We start from the raw sequence: 19,119 nt of genomic DNA on the forward strand, positions 1-19,119 counted from the left end.
TCCGTGAAACCTGAAAGTCTACCTTCTCCCTGACCTCTAAGGGCAGCTGCAGCAGGAAGACCATTTTCTGGGGTAGATTTATTATCTCAAAGGTCACTAGTAAGCACCGGTGAGCCCAGCACCTGGAAGACGGGTCCTCCCACCGCTCTGCCTGACTCACTTCCATTTCTAGTACATTTTGAGGAGAGGAAGAATTTTCCAGAAGCCTGAATTCTTCCTTTAGATCTCCCTGAGTTCTACATTTCCAGTTTTTCTCTTCAGGGGCCAGGGCCTCTCCTTCTTCCCCCTCTCTATCTGCCCAGGAACTTGCAGAGGTGAAGTCCAGCCCCAACACCCCTGCAGAGTGCAGCCCCTACACCCCTGCAGAGCGCAGCCTCCACACCCCTGCAGAGCACAATCCCAGAGCAGGAGAGAGGAGCAATGGATTTCTGAGCACTGCAGAAAGAGCGAGCCAGACGAAGGGCAGGAGCACAGGCTGGAGGCTCAGAGGACCTCCTCAGGGCCCTGGCTGCCTCTAACAGCCTCTCCCTGTCCCTGACTCCCCTCGGAAAATGTGACCGGCCAGGCCCTCCTGACAAGCCGCCGACGCGCCTCCCCCTTCACAGGCTCCCAGGCGGAGGAGATGGAAAGCAGACCCTCCCGAATGTTTAACTTCAGCGGAGATGATAATAACTTTCCCATGGACGCAACTGTATCCTTTCCCTGTGTTCCTTCGGGGATCCCGAAACTCCATACGGTTCTCATTTGCAGCTCGTTCCTGAGGAGGCCTCATTTCCTCGCCACACACCCCTGATGTGGTCAGGGTCTCCCTCCCACAGCCCGGGTGGGGGTGGGGGCGGGGCGCGGGTGGGGGAGGGAGCTTCTTTGAGCTTTTCTCTAACGTCTGCCTCCACCCCACTTTGCCAGCCGTGGCCTTCCCATCCTTCCCTTGGCCTCTGCACCTTCCCTACCACGGCCCCCAGCCCCAACACCTCAGGCCTTTCAGCTCCTGCTCTCCACGCCCAGGGGCCGCGGTCAGGGCTGGGGCTGTTCCCTAGGCAGAAGTGTCCTTTCTAGAAGTTTCTAGCACCTAGCCCGATGGGCATGTGGAATGATTCCAGGGGGTCACTATTAGCACTCTATCCTATGTGAATGGCGCCTCCTGGAGTTATAAGACGAATGGTTCCCCTGCTAGGTCCTAAAAGGAGAGTCACTTCCCAGCCCCTTTCCAGCCAGGAAAAGACCCCAGCGGCTTTTTCCCACACCTCAACCCCCTCTTGCCAGCCAGTTCTGCTCCTTAAACTACTCCCACCGCACCCCTCTCATAACTTTGATCTTGCAGGAAACCAAGAGGAGTCCGAAGAGGAAAGAAAAAACAAGAGACTCTCACTTTGCTTAGCACTTTGGTTTGGTTGTTATTAACACTTTCACATTCACTATACCTCTCAAGCTTCAAAACACCCCTGTGGGGGGCTTTGGGGAGGAGGTTCGTTACCACATTTGAGAAAAGAAATGAGCAAGCAGAGACCCAGAGAGCTTTAGAGGAAGAGCCTGGGTCCATTATGTCCTGTTTCTGCCCCTCCATTTCAGAGGTCAGGAGGCAGGAAAGGAGGAAACGGAAGGTGAAGTCTCCTGCTCCAGCATGTCAGCTGTGTAACCGCGCATGAGTCACGTAATCGCTCTGTGTCTCGGTCTCTTCATCTGTAAAATGGGCATGATGATAGCATAGCGCTGGGTTAACAAAGGGGAAGTGTTAAGAACAGTGCCAGGCATGAAGTAAATGCTATTACTATTCTTGCTGCTGATATTATGAGACGTGAATGAAAGATTACGGAACTCTGCTTCTCTTTTCCTCTCAGTCCCTAGTCTCCAATACCCACAGTCAGAGAACTTGGATGACAAGTAAGCCCCGTTGATGGTGCTGCTGTCTTCTCTGCATCTGGCTGTCACTTCAAGTCTGGCCATCATGTTTGGTTTTCCAGGCCTGGTTCCAGTGCATTTGATCCCTCTCTCCCCGTTGCCAGCCGGCCAGAGTCCACCTGGGCCTCAGGGGTCCCAGATTTGCCTTCTTGGTTGCCCAAGGTCTCAATAACCCACAGAGAAGCAAGCGTTTGGCTTGGAGCTTGGAGCAGTCCTCAGGAGCCAGGTTTGCCCTCAAAGGCCGGCCCTTCAGGGCGGTTCTTTTGTCTCAGGATGGACACAAGATAAATAGATGTGATTAGGAGATCAAAGCCTTTTCCATGGGTTTGGCCTGAGGGGGCCCTTTGATCGGCCAGCCATCCCTTCACCGCCACCCACATCACCCCCACCACCCCTGTAGTCCTCTCTGCTCAGAAACCCTTCCCTGCTCTCCAGCTGCCGCCTCTGCTCCCCAAGCTGGGCCAGGCAAACCTTGCCTGGTGAAGGGTAGCTGCGTTTCCCCCCTCCAGGTTGTTTACTAAATCACCAGTTCGAAGCCGAAGCCAGCACGCTGCAGCAGGCCTGCGAAACCCAAATGGTTTCATTTTGAGCCTCAGTTGCAAAACCTGAAATCTTGATATGCTTGTAAATGATGGGCGGTGAATCATGCTCTCCGGGTATCTAATTAGATACAGGTCCTGCCCGGTCTCCTAGAACTTCATCCAGTAAAGGGAGGGATCATTAAGAGCATTCTTTCTTTTTCCTTTGAAAAGGGTAGGCATTCCCGTGTAAGTGCTTATTGTGGAGAACCTGTGGAATTTTCCTTAATTGCTCAGAATGTACCCTCTGCCATTGATGGGTTCCTGTTCAGGCTGCTAAGGAAGCTAAGCCCCCAAACTAGAAGGGAGGTGTGTTTATTACTGGGCATATTCCAGGACAGGACATCTCCTTGCCATCAATACAGGCCATGGGGGTCTTGGCTGGCCTGTCCCTGGGGCTGTCGTCCCTCTGTCTTAACATCATAGTTCTCCGGGCCCTGCTCAGGGAGTTGACAATGTGCAGGGCAACTGTGTGTCTGTGAGGGAGAATTTCCTTGTAAGAACACAGTTGTCTGGGAGATGGAGGACCGTTTCAGGGGAGAAACTCTAGGGAGGAGGGACACCCTTGCTCTGAGATTCCCTGGGGACGGGGGCAGACAAATGGGGGGCTCTGGCTGCTTTTCTACTTTCATCTCCAGAATGACAGGCCTTGGAGAAACTGTTTTTTCTAATCCAAGAGGGATGGATAACCTAGGTTCATTCGTTGAACAAATATTTAATGAGTGCCTACCTTGTGCTAGGAGCTGGCCCAGGCACTGAGGATATAGCAATGAACAAGATGGATACAAGATTTCACCTCTCATAGAGTGGAAACAGGAAACGTAATCAGTGAGTAAATTTTCTCATCTGCTAAAAAGGAGAGATGTGCTATGGACAAAAGTAAAAGGATGGAAGGGGAAGCGGGGGATTGGGCAAGTGAGCTGGGGGTGGTGGCTGTATTGATAGGGTGGTCAGGGAGGTCTTATCAAGAAGGTAACATCAGCTGGGTGCGGTGGCTCAAGCCTGTAATCCCAGCACTTTGGGAGGCTGAGGAGGGTGGATCACTTGAGGTCAGGAGTTCGAGACCAGCCTGGCCAACATGACGAAACCCCGTCTCTACTAAAAATACAATACAATGCATGGTGGCATTTATGCCTGTAGTCCTAGCTACTCGGGAGACTGAGGCAGGATAATTGCTTGAACTGGGGAGGTGGAGGTTTCAGTGAGCCGAGATTGTGCCACTGCACTCCAGCCTGGACAACAGAGCGAGACTCTGTCTCAAAAAATAAAATAAAAAGAAGATAAAGGGCCAGGTGTGGTGGCTCACGCCTGTAATCCCAGCACCTTGGGAGGCCGAGGCGGGTGGATCATGAGGTCAGGAGATAGAGACCATCCTGGCTAATGCGGTGAAACCCCGTCTCTACTAAAAATACAAAAAAAAAAAAAAAAAAAAAATTAGCTGGGCGTGGTGGTGGGCACCTATAATCCCAGCTACTCGGGAGGCTGAGGAAGGAGAATGGCGTGAACTCAGGAGGCGGAGCTTGCAGTGAGCCGAGATCGCGCCACTGCTCTTCAACAGAGCGAGACTCAGTCTCAAAAAAAAAAAAAAAGAAGATGAAGAAGGTGACATTGGAGCAAAGTCTTAAAGGAGGTGAGCAATTAGACCAGGCTAATTATCTCGAGAAATAGTGGTTCAGGCAGGGGAACTGCTGGTGCAAAGGCCCTAAGGCAGGATTGTCTGAAATGCCTCAGAAATAACAAGGAGATCTTGGCTGGGGCAGAGGGAGAAGGAAAATGGGAAATGCAGGCACAGAGGTGAGGGCTGGGACAGATGATTGTACCATCTTGATGACCATTGTCAGGACTCTGGCTTTTACTTTGAGTAAAATGGGGAGCCACTGCAGGGTGTTGAGCCAAGGGGTGACGTGATCCAACTTAGGTCTTAAAAAGATTTCCTTCCTTCCTTCCTTCCTTCCTTCCTTCCTTCCTTCCTTCCTTCCTTCCTTCCTTCTTTCCTTCCGTTCCTCCCTCCCTCCCTCCCTTCCTCCCTCCCTCCCTCCCTTCCTCCCTCCCTCCCTTCCTCCCTCCCTCTCTCTCTCTTTCTTTCTTTTTTTTTTTTTTTTTGACAGAATCTTACTCTGTCGCCCAGGCTGGAGTGCGGTGGGGTGATCTCGACTCACTGCAACCTCCGCCTCCTGGGTTCAAGCGATCCTCGTATGTCAGCCTCCTGAGTAACTGGAATTACAGGCATCGGCCACCATGCCAGGCTAATTTTTTTTTTTTTTAAATTTTTAGTAGAGACAGCGTTTCACCATGTTGGCCAGGCTGGTCTCGAACTCCTGACCTCAAGTGATCCACCCTCCTCAGCCTCCCAAAGTGCTGGGATTACAGGCGTGTAAAAGGGTTACCTTTCGAATACACACTTTTCAAATTTCTCATGCAGAATAAAAAGGAAATAAGTATTATTAAATTTCAACACTGAATTTCTAATACGTGCTAAGCATTGTGTGTTCCAGATGCTAGAAGTATAGCAGGCTCTTCATTCAAAGAACTTACTGTGTTGTTTTGAGGGGAGGATGTCCTGTTGGAGACAGGAAACAAATTCAATTGCAACACTAAGTGAAGAAGCACAGAGGTGACAGGTGAAGGGAGTAAATTACTTCCTGGGATGGGAAGAGTCAAGGCAGGCTTCCTGAAGGGATATCTGACCTGGGTTTTGAAGGCTGAATAGGAGTTTTCCAGGTGGACAAAGGGAAAAAGGTCATTTCAGCAGAGAAAACAACCTGTGGAAAGGAATGGAGACTTGAAAGAGCAGAGAACTGTAAGTAATTCAGAGAATGAGTGGACATTGTATTGTGGAATGTGCTGGAGGGAGTGGCAGAGATGAAACTGAAGAGATAAAGAAGAGCGAGAGACAGAAAGAGTGAAAGAGAAGAAATGCCCGTCTCCTTTTCCACGGCAGTTTAGGATGCATTCTCTGCCCAGTTGATATGGCTTGGCTCTGTGTCCCCATGCAAATCCCATGTCAAATTGTAATCCCCACATGTCAGGGAAGGGGCTTGGTGAGAGGTGATTGAATCATGGGGGCAGACTTCTCCCTTGCTGTTCTCATGATAGTGGGTGAGTTCTCATGAGATCTGGTTGTTTGAAAGTGTGTGGCACTTCCCCCTTTTCTCTCTCTCCTGCTCTTCCATGGTAAGATGTACTTGCTTCCCCTTCACCTTCCAGCATGGTTGTAAGTTTCCTGGGACCTCCCAGTCATGCTTCCTGTTAAGCCTGCAGAACTATGAGTCAATTAAACCTCTTTTCTTCATAAGTTTAACCCAGTCTCAGGTAGTCCTTTATAGCAGTGTGAAAACCGACTAATACACTAGGCTTCACATGTCAACAACCGTGTATCTGCTTTCTGATATTTCACCAGATCAAGTTTGATATGTTCTCTGTGATGTATTTCTTCCTAGTGTGGGTTCCCCCAGAAGCATACCTGAGTGCAAGGAGTTTATTTGAGGGGTGATCTCCAGAGACACCAGCAGGGGCACAGGGGACAGAGATAAGGAAGGGAAGCAGAGCTGTAGAGGGTGAGCAAACGGCAGGTGGGAAACAGCCTTAATCCTGCCGGGATCCCTTGGGAATCAGCAAGGAATTTGCCCCAGAGTTGTCTCACTTGAGGAGTGAAGGGGCTGGGGCATTCATCCTCCTGTCCCATCCGTCATGAGTTAAGGGCTGTTGCCTGGGGTTGATGACTCCTTGGCCCTCCCAGCCTGCCCTGCAGCCTGGGCCACCCCCATGCAAACAGCTGGAGATATGAAAGTGAGTACCTAGGGCGTATGCTTAGGCACCTACCATGTCTGTCACAATTTTTTCAAGGACCTGCTATGTCTACGTCACTGTGCCAGAGGCGCCTTGGGCCTACCTGTGGCCAAGGAGGACGCTGATATGAGTGGAGGCAAAGGGAGACCAATTGAGTCCCACCTTTAGGCGCTGGGAGCTCCATCTTGCTGCAGTCCGCATGGCATAGGCTCAGAGGAAAAGGGAGAAAGGGATGAGGAAAGGGCTGGCTGGGACACTGGTTCTGGTGTTAGGTGTAGGAGAAGAGTCAAAAATCTCTCTCTTTTAGGCCAGGCGTGGTGGCTCACACCTGTAATCCTAGCACTTTGGGAGGCTGAGGCGGGCAGATCACCTGAGGTCAGGAGTTCGAGACCAACCTGGGCAACATGGTGAAACCCCATCTCTACTAAAAATACTAAAAAATTAGCTGGGTGTGGTGGTGCGTGCCTGTGTTCCCAGCTACTCGGGAGGCTGAGGCACAAGAATCGCTTGAACCTGGGTGGCGGAGATTGCAGTGAGCCGAGATTGCTCCACCGCACTTCAGCCTAGGCAACAGAGCAAGACTCTGTGTCAATAAAAAAAAAAACTATTTTTAAATCGTGGTTAAATATATATAACATAAACATTCACGTTGTTCTACAACCATTAGCGTCATCCATTTCCAGGACTTTGTCATCTTCCCAAACAGAAACTCAGGACCTTTGAACAGAAGCTCCCTGCTGCCCCCTTCCCCCAGGCTCTGGTAGCCTCCAGTCTACTTACCATGTCTACTTGACTACTTAGGTATTTCATATAAGTGGAATCATACAAATATTTGTCCTTTCGTGTCTGGCTTCTTTATTTCATTCTTTTGAGACGGAGTCTCTCTCTGTGGTGCCCAGGCTGGAGTGCAGTGGTGCAATCCTGGCTCACTGCAACCTGTGCCTCCCTCCCAGGTTCAAGTGATTCTCTTGCCTCTGCCTCCTGAGTAGCTGGGACTTCAGGCATGCATCACCACACCTGGGTAATTTTTGTATTTTTTTGGTAAAGACAGGGTTTCACCATGTTGGCCAGGCTGGTCTCCAGCTCCTGACCTCAGGTGATCTGCCTGCTTCAGCCTCCCAAAGTGCTGGGATTACAGGCGTGAGCCATGGTGCCCAGCCCATGGCTTCTTTCACTTAGCATACTGTCTTGAAGGTTCATCCATGTTGTAGTATGTATCAGAATTTTCTTCCTTTTTTAAGTTAATAGGCCATTGTATGAATATACCACGTTTTGTTTATGGACTTTTGGGTTGCTTCCACCTTTTGGCTGTTATGAATAACGCTGCTATGAACAAGAATGTACAAATATCTGTTGGAATCCCTGCTTTCAGTTCTTCGGGATATATGCCCAGAAGTGGCATTGCTGGATCATATCGTAATTCTATGTTTAACTTTTTGAGGCACTGCCACGCCGTTTTCCACAGTGGCTGTGCCTTTTCTCATTCCCCCTAGAAGAAATACATGAGAATCTCTTAAAGACACTGGTGCAGCTCTCTATGCCAGCTGGTGAGGCGGGGACAGGATGAGGACCACCCTCCACCTGGAGAGATTTTGGCAGAGTCACGTGAGGACATACCCAGATTGACAAGGCAAGGCCTAGTGACAGTGGAAGGGGCCCTTTTGGTGTTTGAGTTTCTGGCTTATGCCGTGCATAGCTGCATCACTTTGGTTGGATTATGTCATAGTGTTAGACAGCAAGAAGGACATGGGTTTGAGTCCTGCCTTTACTGTGGCTGTGTGACCTCAGGCAAAGGACTTCATCTTCCTGGGCCTTGATTTCCTTCTCTGTACAAATAAATCAGAAAAGTAACAGGGTTGGGGGTGGGCGCTCAGTGAAGTAGTGCAAGTACAGGGCTTAGTGCAGGTCCTGGCAGGTGGCATGTGCCCAGTCAGGGGGTGCCATTGTCATTATGATGTATTCCTGGGGAGTCTGTTGAGGGCGAGCATCTTGGTGGCAACTTATGCACCTAAAGCCCAAGGTTAAGAGCCTACGTGGTATCCATTACTGTGCTAGGATTTGAGGCTGGAGTGCCGCAGTAGGGTCTGTGAGATGTTGCCCAGACCCCCTTCAAGGAAGGACTTGCTGTCCCACTTTGTGGAGGTGCTTTCAGTGGCCCCCTCCAGCTGTTGGCAACTTTAGGGTCTGCCTCAGCTACAGAGAGTGCCTTGCTCAAAGTCACACTCTTCCAATGACCTTTTAGTATGGGGGAATAAAGGCCTAGTCACCTCTGGACATATCTGGACAACTCTATGATGGGCTGAATAATTTCTCCTCCTTCCCGCCAAGATGCCCATGTCCTAGTTTCCAGAACCTGTGAATATGTTCATTACTTTACAGGGCAAAAGGGACTTTGCAGGTGTGACTAAGTTAAGGATCTGGAGATGGGGAGATTGTCTGGCATTATCCTGGTTGGCCTCATGTCATCACAAGGGTCCTTGTAAGGGAGAGGCAGGAGGATCAGAGTCAGAAAAGGAGACATGACAACAAAAGCAGAGGTCAGAGTGAATGTAATGGCCAGCTTGGGAGGTGCAAGAAGGGGCTGCGAGCCAAGGGATGCAGGTGGCTTCTAAAAGTTGGAAAGGGCAAGGAAACGGATTCTCCCCAGAGCCTCCCGAAGGAATCAGCCCAACTGACACCTTGATTTTAAGCTTCTGACCTCCAGAACCGTAAGAGAATAAATGTGTTGTAAGCCCGTAAGTAAGTGGTCATTTGTTCCGCTGCCGTAGGAAAGGAGTCCAACTCTGCAGGGCCATTCTAGCTGCAGGGCTCCCCAGGGTCTGGCGGTTAGCAGAGGCTGTCACTGAGCCTGCCTCACAACTGTCTGCTCCCTCTGTCCAATCCCACTCTCTTCCCCTCCCTTCCCCAGGCCATGGTGCCACGGGATCTCCCTAAATAAACCCCCTGCTCCTTAAACTCCATCTCATGAGTCTACTTCATGAGGAACCTGCCCTGAGACAGTTGGCATTTTTTTTTAAATGCTTTATTATGGAAAAGTTCAAACATATATAAAAGTAGCCAGAATAATGTACTGATCTCCCATGATCATATCACCCAGCTTTGACAATCGTGTTTGTTCTATAAGGCAACGGTATTTTTATTTTTTGAGACAGAGTTTCACTCTTGTTACCCAGCCTGGAGTGCAGTGGCGTGATCTCAGCTCACCGCAACCTCTGCCTCCTGGGTTCAAGCTATTCTCCTGCCTCAGCCTCCCAAGTAGCTGGGATTACAGGCATGCACCACCACACCTGGCTAATTTTTTTGTATTTTTAGTAGAGACGGGGTTTCTCCATTGTTGGTCAGGCAGATCTCGAACTCCCATCCTCAGGTGATCTGCCCGCCTCAGCCTTCCAAAGTGCTGGGATTACAGGGGTGAGCCACCGCACGCGGCCGGCAATGGTATTAATAGCTTAAAGGGAGAAGCAGAGCTCCTGCCCTGGAGATGATGACAGTCTAGGTGAGGAGTGAAGATATTGCAGACACCTCAGGGGCCAAGAGTGCCCAGCAGCAGCGACCACGCCACCCAGGACTGTCAGGCCAGGGGAGCAGAGAAGCATCCTTGTGGACAGGCAGCAAAGGAGAACCGGCAGGATGGGCCACGTCATTGTGAAGGAGTGGCTCCTGTGGTCCTGGGCACACCTGAGTTTGAGGCAGGGGGCACAGAGCCCTTAGAGAGAGTAGGTACAGCACATCATCCGCTTTTGTGTTTCATTCCATTGTCTTTCTAATCTGTTTTTGTTTCGTTTTAATGGCCCTCCATCTGTTTCTCCGGACTCTGTTAATAACAACCATGCTAGAACACTGCCAGGTACTGGGCTAAGCACTTTCCACAGCTTATCTCCCTAATCCTCCCAACCGCCGGAGGAGGCAGATACTATTTTTATCTCCATTTAATTTATCCCCATTTCACTGAGACTCAGTGAAGGAAGGCCACTTGGGTTTCCACGGATGGTGCATTCGTTTCCTGAGGCTGCTGGAACAGAGTACTCCAGACTGGGCCAGACTGGGTGGCTGACAACAAGCATGGATTCTCTCGCTGTTCTGGAGGCCAGCAGTCTGAAACTAAGGTGCCGGTGGGGTCACACCTTCTCTGGAGGCTCTCGGGGAGGATCCTTCCCTGCCTTGACCAGCTTCTGGGGGTTCCAGGTGTTTCGTGGCTTTGGCTGCATCACTCCAATATCTGCCTTCATCTTCTTGCCACCTTCTCTCTATGTGTTTTTCCTCTATGTGTCTCTTACAAGGACCCCTGTCATTGGATTTAGGGCCCACCTGAATAATCGAGGATCATCTCATCTCAAGATCCTTAATTGCATCTGCAAAAACCCTTTTTCCAAATATGGTCACATGCACAGGTTCTGGGGATTAAGACACGGGCATAGGTTTTGCGGGGCCACCATTCAACCCACTGAAGGTCCCATGAGGCAGAACAGGGGTCAGAACCCAAGAAAAAGGATCAGTTGTCACTTCAATGTGATAGGATCTTGCTGAGAAGGGTTGCACCAGTAGGAATCCTTTGTGGTGGTTTTAAAACCTGTCCACAAATTCCTTAACACTCCTCCCACCAAAATGTGGCATCTCTGCCCTGCCCCTTGAATCTGGGTGGGCTTGTGACTCACTTGTAACCCAAAGAACATAGCGAAGGGATGCCGCGTGACTTCCAATGGTGGATCAGAAACTATGATACAGCGACAGCCTTTTTTTTTTTTTTTTTTTTTTTTTGAGACGGAGTCTCACTCCGTCACCCAGGCAGGAATGCAGCGGTGCGATCTCAGCTCACTGCAAACTCTGCCTCCTGGGTTCACGCCATTCTCCTACCTCAGCCTCCCGAGTAGCTGGGACTACAGGTGCCCACCACCACACCCAGCTAATTTTTTTTTTTTTTTTGTATTTTTAGTAGAGATGGGGTTTCACCATGTTAGCCAGGATGGTCTCAATCTCCTGACCTTGTGATCTGCCTGCCTCGGCCTCCCAAGGTGCTGGGATTACAGGCGTGAGCCACCGTGCCCAGCTGTGACTGCCTTTTTTGAAGAAACATTTACCTTTGGAGCTCTGAGCTACCATATGAGCCATCTGACTGCCCTGCTACCACTACGCTGGGAGGAAACGCAGGTCACATGGAGAGGTCACCTGTAGGTGTTTCTTTCTTTCTTTCTTTCTTTCTTTCTTTCTTTCTTTCTTTCTTTCTTTCTTTCTTTCTTTCTTTCTTTCATTCTTTTTCTTTCTTTCTTTTTTTTTTTTTGATGGAGTCTTGTTCTGTTGTGAAGGCTGAAGTGCAGTGGCACGATCTTGGCTCACTGCAACCTCTGCCTCCCGGGTTCAAGCTGCTCTCCTGCCTCAGCCTCCTGAGTAACTGAGACTACAGGTGCCTACCGCTGCCCGGATAGTTTACCTTTAGGTGTTCGGATCTGCAATCTAGCTGGGATCCCATCGACAGACAGCATTGTGCCCCAGGCCTGTGAGTGAAGAGACCTCCACATATTCCAGCCCCACCCCTAGCCATGGAGTCTTCTCAGCTGAGACCCCAGACATCACGGAGCAGAGATAAGCAGTCCCTGCTGTCCCCTGGCTGAATTCCTGACCCTCAGAATCTGTGAGTCTAATCAAATAGTTGTTTTCTGCCACTTAGTTTGGGGGTAGCTTGTCACACAGCAGCAGTAACCAGGACACCCTTCCTTATTGGGAGAGAGAAAGCTTCAAATTGGGGGTTAGCAGTTCCTGAAAAATAGATCAGATTCAGAGAGACAAAAACAAATCTCCAAACAAAACAAAACAAAAAGAAAAGTAAAGATCTCTTGTGTGCAAACCCTCCCCTCACCCCAGTTCCCAGTGGTTCTGAGAAATGAGGTGAGGTGGGGAGGAGGGCACAGAAATGAAAGCAGCCCCTCTCAGCATGAGAAAGCATCCCTCAGGCCTTCCACAGCTGTCTTCCTTCCAGCCCCAGCCGGAGGGAGGCTCGCAGCCCCTGAACGTGGGCTTCGGTGGAGCCCAGCTGCAGTCACAACTTCCCACGCAGCTGCGGTGGACTAGAGGCTCCAGCCACATCCCTCCCCAGGTCCTGGCCACCTGACTGACCACACCATCCCCAAGGTCCAGGCTCCCCTGCAGCAGGGGGCCGGCTGCTCCCCAGTCCTGTCTTTGCCAGGGCCCAGGCTTGTGTGCAGCGCCGGCCGCCAACTACAGCACAAGCCCATTCATTTGCTGGATTGGATTTTTTGGATTTTGTCATTTGCTATGCGGAGGTTTTCTTTCTGACTAATTTGTTTACCAGGTTTAATTCTTCAATCATGTTTTCATTTTAGGAGATTTCAGGGTAATTATGAACTTTGAATAAATCCATCTGAGGCACCAAAGTGCTCTGAGCACAGCTCTGTCAGGGCCTGCCATTTCCTTGCTACATTGAGACTTGGTGGGAATAGTACCTTTACTGCCCACCCCCACCTCAGCTCCTGCAATTGGAAACAGCTGGGCCTCTAGGAGAGGCCAAGGTCAGGATCTGGGAAAAGCCCCAACTGAAAACCACACTGGGGTTGGGGAGAGATGGAATCAGGCCGGTGTGTGAGTGAGGCTGCAGAACTGGAGAGTCTGGGGCCCCACCCCACCCACCTTGCCCAGGCTACTCCCCAGGGCATGGAGCAGAGGGAGCAGACACTGGGCCTGCCTCAGCATTGCCAGCCGCGTGTTTACTGAAGCAGGGTGCAAAGCATTGTTGGGGAGGGAAAAATGCTTCCCTGCACCTATCTAGATTCTTTAGTTGGGTTATGAATTAAATTGACATGAAACAGATTAGCAGGAGAAAAACCATTTTAATTACACACATTCGCATGGGAGTCCCATAAAGCCATGAAACCCAAAGAAGGGCCAGATGATGGAAGCTTGCATCGTATCATGAGCTACAGAAAAGAATAGGGGTTCTGGGCTTCTGGGGGGTGCTGGAGACAAATTTTGGGCGGGTGAGAAGAAGAAATGTCCGGAGAATAAAGGTTGCCTTGTTATGCAGATAAAAGTCTCTTAGGTGATAAAAGTTGAGCAGCTCTCTTCCTGCTACAGATACGTTTACTAATGAAAATGTCCTTTACAAAATGGGAGTTTTTCAGAGCTACTGCTGTGTCTGCAGTTTCTCAAAATAACCAGCTTGAAATAATCAATATGCCAAAGAGGTATATTCTGGGGTGGCATTTTCTGGTTTCCTACAGTCATGTTTTGGGGTGGTGTGTCCTGAGCCCCAGCAGGTGTAGAGACCAGAGGCTACAACTCTAGTTCCAGTATCGTAGCCCTGAGCAGTGGGGCAAAGAGTTTCTGAGCCCTCAGGGGTAAAACAGAAATATATCAACGATGATGATGTGATGATGACAATTTCTGTTCCATCAGTTTGCAGACTTGTCGCAAAGGAGCTGAGGCACGAGGAGACATTCTGTAAACTGTATCACGTGGCACAGTTGTGAGGTGGTGGTGGTGCTGTGGAACAAGGTCTCTTGGTCATAACAGCAGGATCACACTGGCAGGCTGGGGTGATGTGACACCCAACCAACCAATATAAAGGTAGGAAATGCCACCAGGCCCCCGGATGTCTTGACTCTGTCACTGTTTCTCAACCCAATGGGTCTGGCTCCTGAGTGTGCTGGGATGGTCTCTATGGGAGTATGTGAGTGTATAAATTGGGTTCTGGTCTCAGCACCTTAACAACACCACACAGGAGGGTTGTCTGTGTCCGGAATCTTATTAGCATTAACAAATTAGAGTTGCTTAATCTGCATATCCATATCAAACCTACAGCCAGCTGGGTGGGTGTGTGGTGCAGAACCGGCATGTGCACTACTCATAACTAGGATCAATGCATTAGGCTTAGCTAATTTACATGCAGCCAATTACAGCAATGGTGTAAGGAGCAAAACTGCCAAGAGCACCAATCACATACAGGGAATTCTTCACTGCAGAGTGTAAGACCCCTGAGCTCCTAGAGCTTCATGGCACTTGTTCCCACCACAGAGTATAGGCTGAATGGGAACTCCAGACTTGCTCTGATGAGAATTCGGTAGTAGATCAGATCCACAGTGACAGTGACACCCTAGGCAGGGGCTGGTGCAAGGGAGGGAGTGTCCATACTGTCTTCATTTGGGTTCTCCCAGAATCAAGCCTGGGAGAAGGAAACACCAGTAAAGGCGTGCGGGTGTAAGGCAGGACAGTTAACGAAGGGTGCACGATCAAGCCAGGTACTCCTGTGGGTAACTGCTATGGCTGAATTCTGTCCCTCTCCCAAATTCATGTTTTGAAGTCCTAAACCCCAGGACCTCAGAATGTCATCTTATTTGGAAACAGGGTCCTTAAAGAGGTAATTAAGTTAAAATGAAGTCGTCAGGTTGGGCCCTAATCCAATGTGACTGGCGTCTTTTTAAGAAGAGATTGGGACACAGACATACACAGAGAGAAGGCCATGTGAAGACGCAAGGAAAAGACAGCCATCTACAAGCCAAGAAGAGAGGCCTCAGAAAGAACCAACCCTGCTGACACCTTGATCTTGGACTTCCAATCTCCAGAGCTGTGGGAAAATACATTTATGTTGTTAAAGCCCCCCAGTTGTGTGGTACTTTGTTATGCTGGCCCTCACAGACTAAGACAGCGAATACGACCCGTTTCCTTTGGGGGAGACAGTGTACACAGGCTTCTGAGTTATCCCACCTGAGAGGTAAGGAGGCTAGGGTGTTTATCTACCAATTTGTATCAGTCATTTCTTGGGGGGCTGTTCTCGGGGGCATTAACTCCCACACTTCCAGCCTGACACGGGGGCAGGCAAAGTAGTTTGGCAACCAGTAGAAGCCCCCAGATGAAGAAATGCAGGGGTGACCACTGGGAAGCTGAGCCTGAATGCACTCAGAAGTTAAGAGCAAGGGGATTTGTAAGAGGCAATGATAATGATGGCATCTGCTACATAGACCTATGAGACAGTGATGGTCTATCTTAGGTACCCGCCCAGAGGCTAAGGTGCTGTGGACTTTTACCTCTAACCCGAAGGAATGTGCATGTGTGCGGTGTGTCTATTACTAGTGAGATTTTGTCTAGATAGAATACAGACGTTTCTATTGGATAATCCTGTGTAATGTTGTATAACCCTATAATGAATGTTATTTGCATTTATTAGTTTCCATGGTTAGTTTCCATGCCAAAGCCAGCGAATTCAAGGGAACATGTACTAGGGTTCACTGTGGTCTTGGACCCCGGTAACTTTGCTGGTTTCACTAGTGAGGCCTGGAGCAGTTCACTGCCTCTTGCCAATTTTATACTTGTGTCCTGGGCACAGCTAAGATAAGGGTGCTTTGAGTCAGGTTTCTTGATTTCAAGCTGCCGAAACCAACAATAGCTGACTTCGATAGGAAAGGGATTTCTGGAAGGCTGTGTTCACAAACCTGAGGGAAGGTAACAGGACTCACAGTCAAGAACACTTGGGTGGAGGGGTGCATGGGGGGAGGGGGCTTTTTAGCATAGTATCTGTAGGACGCTGTCACTACTGGACCCTGGAGGTTGCCACCATGGTGACATTGTCCCTGCTTCTTTATGATGTTCAGTGTTAGTGGGGTTGGAGATCTTAGCTGCTGGGAATGGGGGATTTAGGGAGAGGAGCTTGGTCATGAGCTTCTCTAACGGGGATCAGAGCATGCGTTTCTCCCGTATTACCCAAACCAGGGCATGCCTCCCAAATGGGATAGACACTTGTCTTTGTCACATGGGTGGGGGAAAATTCCAGAAGGGAGGGAAGAGTAGGGCAAGGATTTGTTCCTGTGACTCCTGGCTCATTTGCTCAGTTTCAGGTCAGGCTAGTGGGAACAATGGGTAGATCTGAGGTTTGGCTGGGTGTGGGGTGGGTTCCCTTGACCAGGGATCCCTGTGGGCCCCAGTTGCCACCAAGAAGCAGAAGCAGGAAGACTGAGGGATGCTGGGTGGTCTTATCACAACAAACCACTCCAAAATAGTGGTTTAAAACCATAGCAGTCACTTACGTTGCTTACTAATCTGGGCATTGACTGGGCTCAGCCAGGCAGTTCTCCCTAGGGGTCGCTAGGGTTGCAATGGCCTGGTGGCTGGAGCTGGAGTCATCTCACTCACTTGTCTGCCTCGTGAGCTGGGAAGACTCAAACTGCCAAAGTGGAACCAGATGGGGACTCTTTGGGCGTCCTTCTCTCTGTGTGGTCTTGCTACATGGCCTTTCCAAGATGGTGGCTCAGGACAGTTGAGTTTCTTACATATCAACTCACGGCTTCCAAGAAAGAGAACCAGACAGCTGGGTGCGGTGGCTCATGCCTGTAATCCCAGTACTTTGGGAGGCCAAGGAGGGTGGATCACCTGAGGTCAGAAGTTCAAGACCAGCCTGGTCAACATGATGAAACCCCGTTTCTACTAAATATACAAAAATTAGCCAGGCATGGTGGCAGGCACCTGTAATCCCAGCTACTCAGGAGGTTGAGGCAGGAGAATCGCTTGAACCTGGGAGGCGGAGGTTGCAGTGAGCCGAGATCATGCCACTGCGCTCCAGCCTGGGCAACAAGAGCAAAACTTCTCTCAAAAACAAAACAAAACAAAACAAAACAAAACAAAAACAAAAAACCAAAACCAGACAAAAGCTGTATCACCTTTTACGACCTAGTCTGGGAAATCACTTCCAAGTGATAGAGTGGAAGCAGCATCACTTCCACTGTGTTCTATTCGTTCCATGTGAGTCAGGAAGGCCAGCTTTTGGGGAGGGGCAGGGGATTGGACTCCTCCACTCTTTGATGAGAGGACTGCCGCAGAATTTGTGAACATGTTTAAAACCATCACAGTGGGCTGGGCAGTGGCTCACACCTGTAATGACAGCACTTTGGGAGGCCTAGGCAAGAAGATTGCTTGAGCCCAGGCAGTTCAAGACCAGCCTGGGCAACATAGAGGGACCTCCATCTCTCAAAAACAAAAACAAAAACAAAAACAAAACAGAGAGAAAGAAAAAAATGGCTAGGAGATGGTGAACAGCCACTTCACTTGACGGTTTGACTGGACCAACACATTTTTCATTCTCAATTTTCTAACTTGGCTGCTTGTTTCCCACACTGCAAAAAGGCCAGGGCTCAAACTCCCCAGCAGCATATTAGTAACTAAAATGTTTGCACTTAGCGGGCTGGACTCTAGTTAATCCAGCTTCATCATTATGCCAGGAGAGCTCATTCCAACTGAAATTTGACTATTGGTTTTTAATTTTGGTGCCATTTTTCAAGCTGATGGCTCTTCTGGCTGACAGTGAATTACCCGGGGTGCAAATTAAATACAATAGAATTGCTAATCAGGCCATTAGAATACGTGGACAGGAGGAAAGCTACAAGTTGTCAGACCTGGGTGGGTTCTCTCCTTGCTTTTTGGACAGAATTTGTGTGACTTTGAATGGGCTTATGCATAGAACTGGTACAAATATTGGAAACAGACGCCTGCAGGCAGTGAGGGAGATGGAGCAAGTGCCTGCAAAGCCTGCGATTGTACACCGGTTTGGTTGGTTCCCCTTTGCAGGAAAAATCTTGTCCTATAAGTACTCATGTCCCTGGGGATTGCTGTCTAATGTTCCATACACTCTTCTCATGCAAGGAAGTGTTGAGATTTAATTCTCAACCTCCAGGCCCACAAGGAAGGCATCAAATATCTGACATAATGAACAATGTTTTCGGATTTCTAAATTTAGAGGGAAGGTGAGAATGCACTAGTGGTTTTTCTCATGTCTAATTCTAAGCAAAGACAGAAAGACGGTCGAAGACTTCATGTAGCACATTCAGTCAGAGTTTCTTTGTGTGTGTGTGTTTCTTTAATCCCCACAAGACTAATTGAGAAGAAATAGATTCAGGAGCCACTTCCTAAGGAGGCAGTGCTTGATGCCAAGAGGTAGTTCAGTAAGTCAGGAGGTGTTTGACCATCAGAGAAGATAGAATGTGGTCTTCAAGGGCAAAGATGCAAACCAGGATGCTGTCCAGTAATGCCGCTGGGAGTGGGGGTGAGCTGGGGATCACACCTGCAAGTGAGGGAGGACTCTTACTGAATCAATCACAGCAAACACTTACCAAGGCCTGCCAGCCATGTCTGACCACTTGAAGTGCTTGCAGCATTTAATTTTCACAGCAGCTGTCTGAGGTGTGGATTATGATCACCCCCATTTAATGGATGTTAACTTGGAGGTTAGATAACTTCCTGGAGTGTGTTAGTCAATTTTGCATTGCTGTAAAGGAATACCTGAGGCTGGCTAATTTATACAAAAAAGAGTACGTTTCTGCAGGCTGTATGAAAAGCATGGCACAGGCGTCTGCTCCTGTCGAGGACTCGGGAAGTTTCCAATCATGGCGGAGAGCAAAGGGGGAGCTGGTGTATCACATGGCAAGAGAGGGAGCAAGAGAGATGGGGGAAGGTGCCAGGCTCTCTTAAACAACCAGATCTTGTGTGAACTCATAGAGTGAGAACTCACTCATTACCGCAAGAACAGCACCAAGCCATTCATGAGGGATCCTTCCTCATGACCCAAACACCTCCCACCAGGCCCACCTCCAGCATCGGAGGTCACATTGCAGCATGAGACTTGGAGGGGACAAAAAACATCTAAACCACATCACCAGGGTCACCAGACAAATTCATGGCAGAGCTAGTGTTTATTAGATTGGGTTCAGCTATCAGAGACAGGAGAAAAAATCTGAGTAAGGCATAAACAAGATAGACATCCTTTCTTACAAAAACAAAGATTCGGGGCCAGGTGCAGTGGCTCATGCCTATTATCCCAGCACTTTGGGAGGCCAAGGTGGGAGGATCACTAGAGGCC

General features: G+C 49.4%; 1 long non-coding RNA gene across 1 annotated transcript; it reads left to right on the forward strand.

Annotated features, from left to right (window-relative positions):
* Positions 1-11,569: 11,569 nt before the first annotated feature.
* On the forward strand, positions 11,570-14,793 carry LOC114674853 (uncharacterized). Its single transcript, XR_013412913.1, has 3 exons — positions 11,570-11,895; positions 13,674-13,844; positions 14,622-14,793. It is a non-coding gene; the product is annotated as an uncharacterized LOC114674853 (long non-coding RNA).
* Positions 14,794-19,119: the final 4,326 nt, after the last annotated feature.

This window comes from Macaca mulatta, chromosome X (genome assembly GCF_049350105.2).
Source record: "Macaca mulatta isolate MMU2019108-1 chromosome X, T2T-MMU8v2.0, whole genome shotgun sequence".
Taxonomy (NCBI): domain Eukaryota; kingdom Metazoa; phylum Chordata; class Mammalia; order Primates; family Cercopithecidae; genus Macaca; species Macaca mulatta.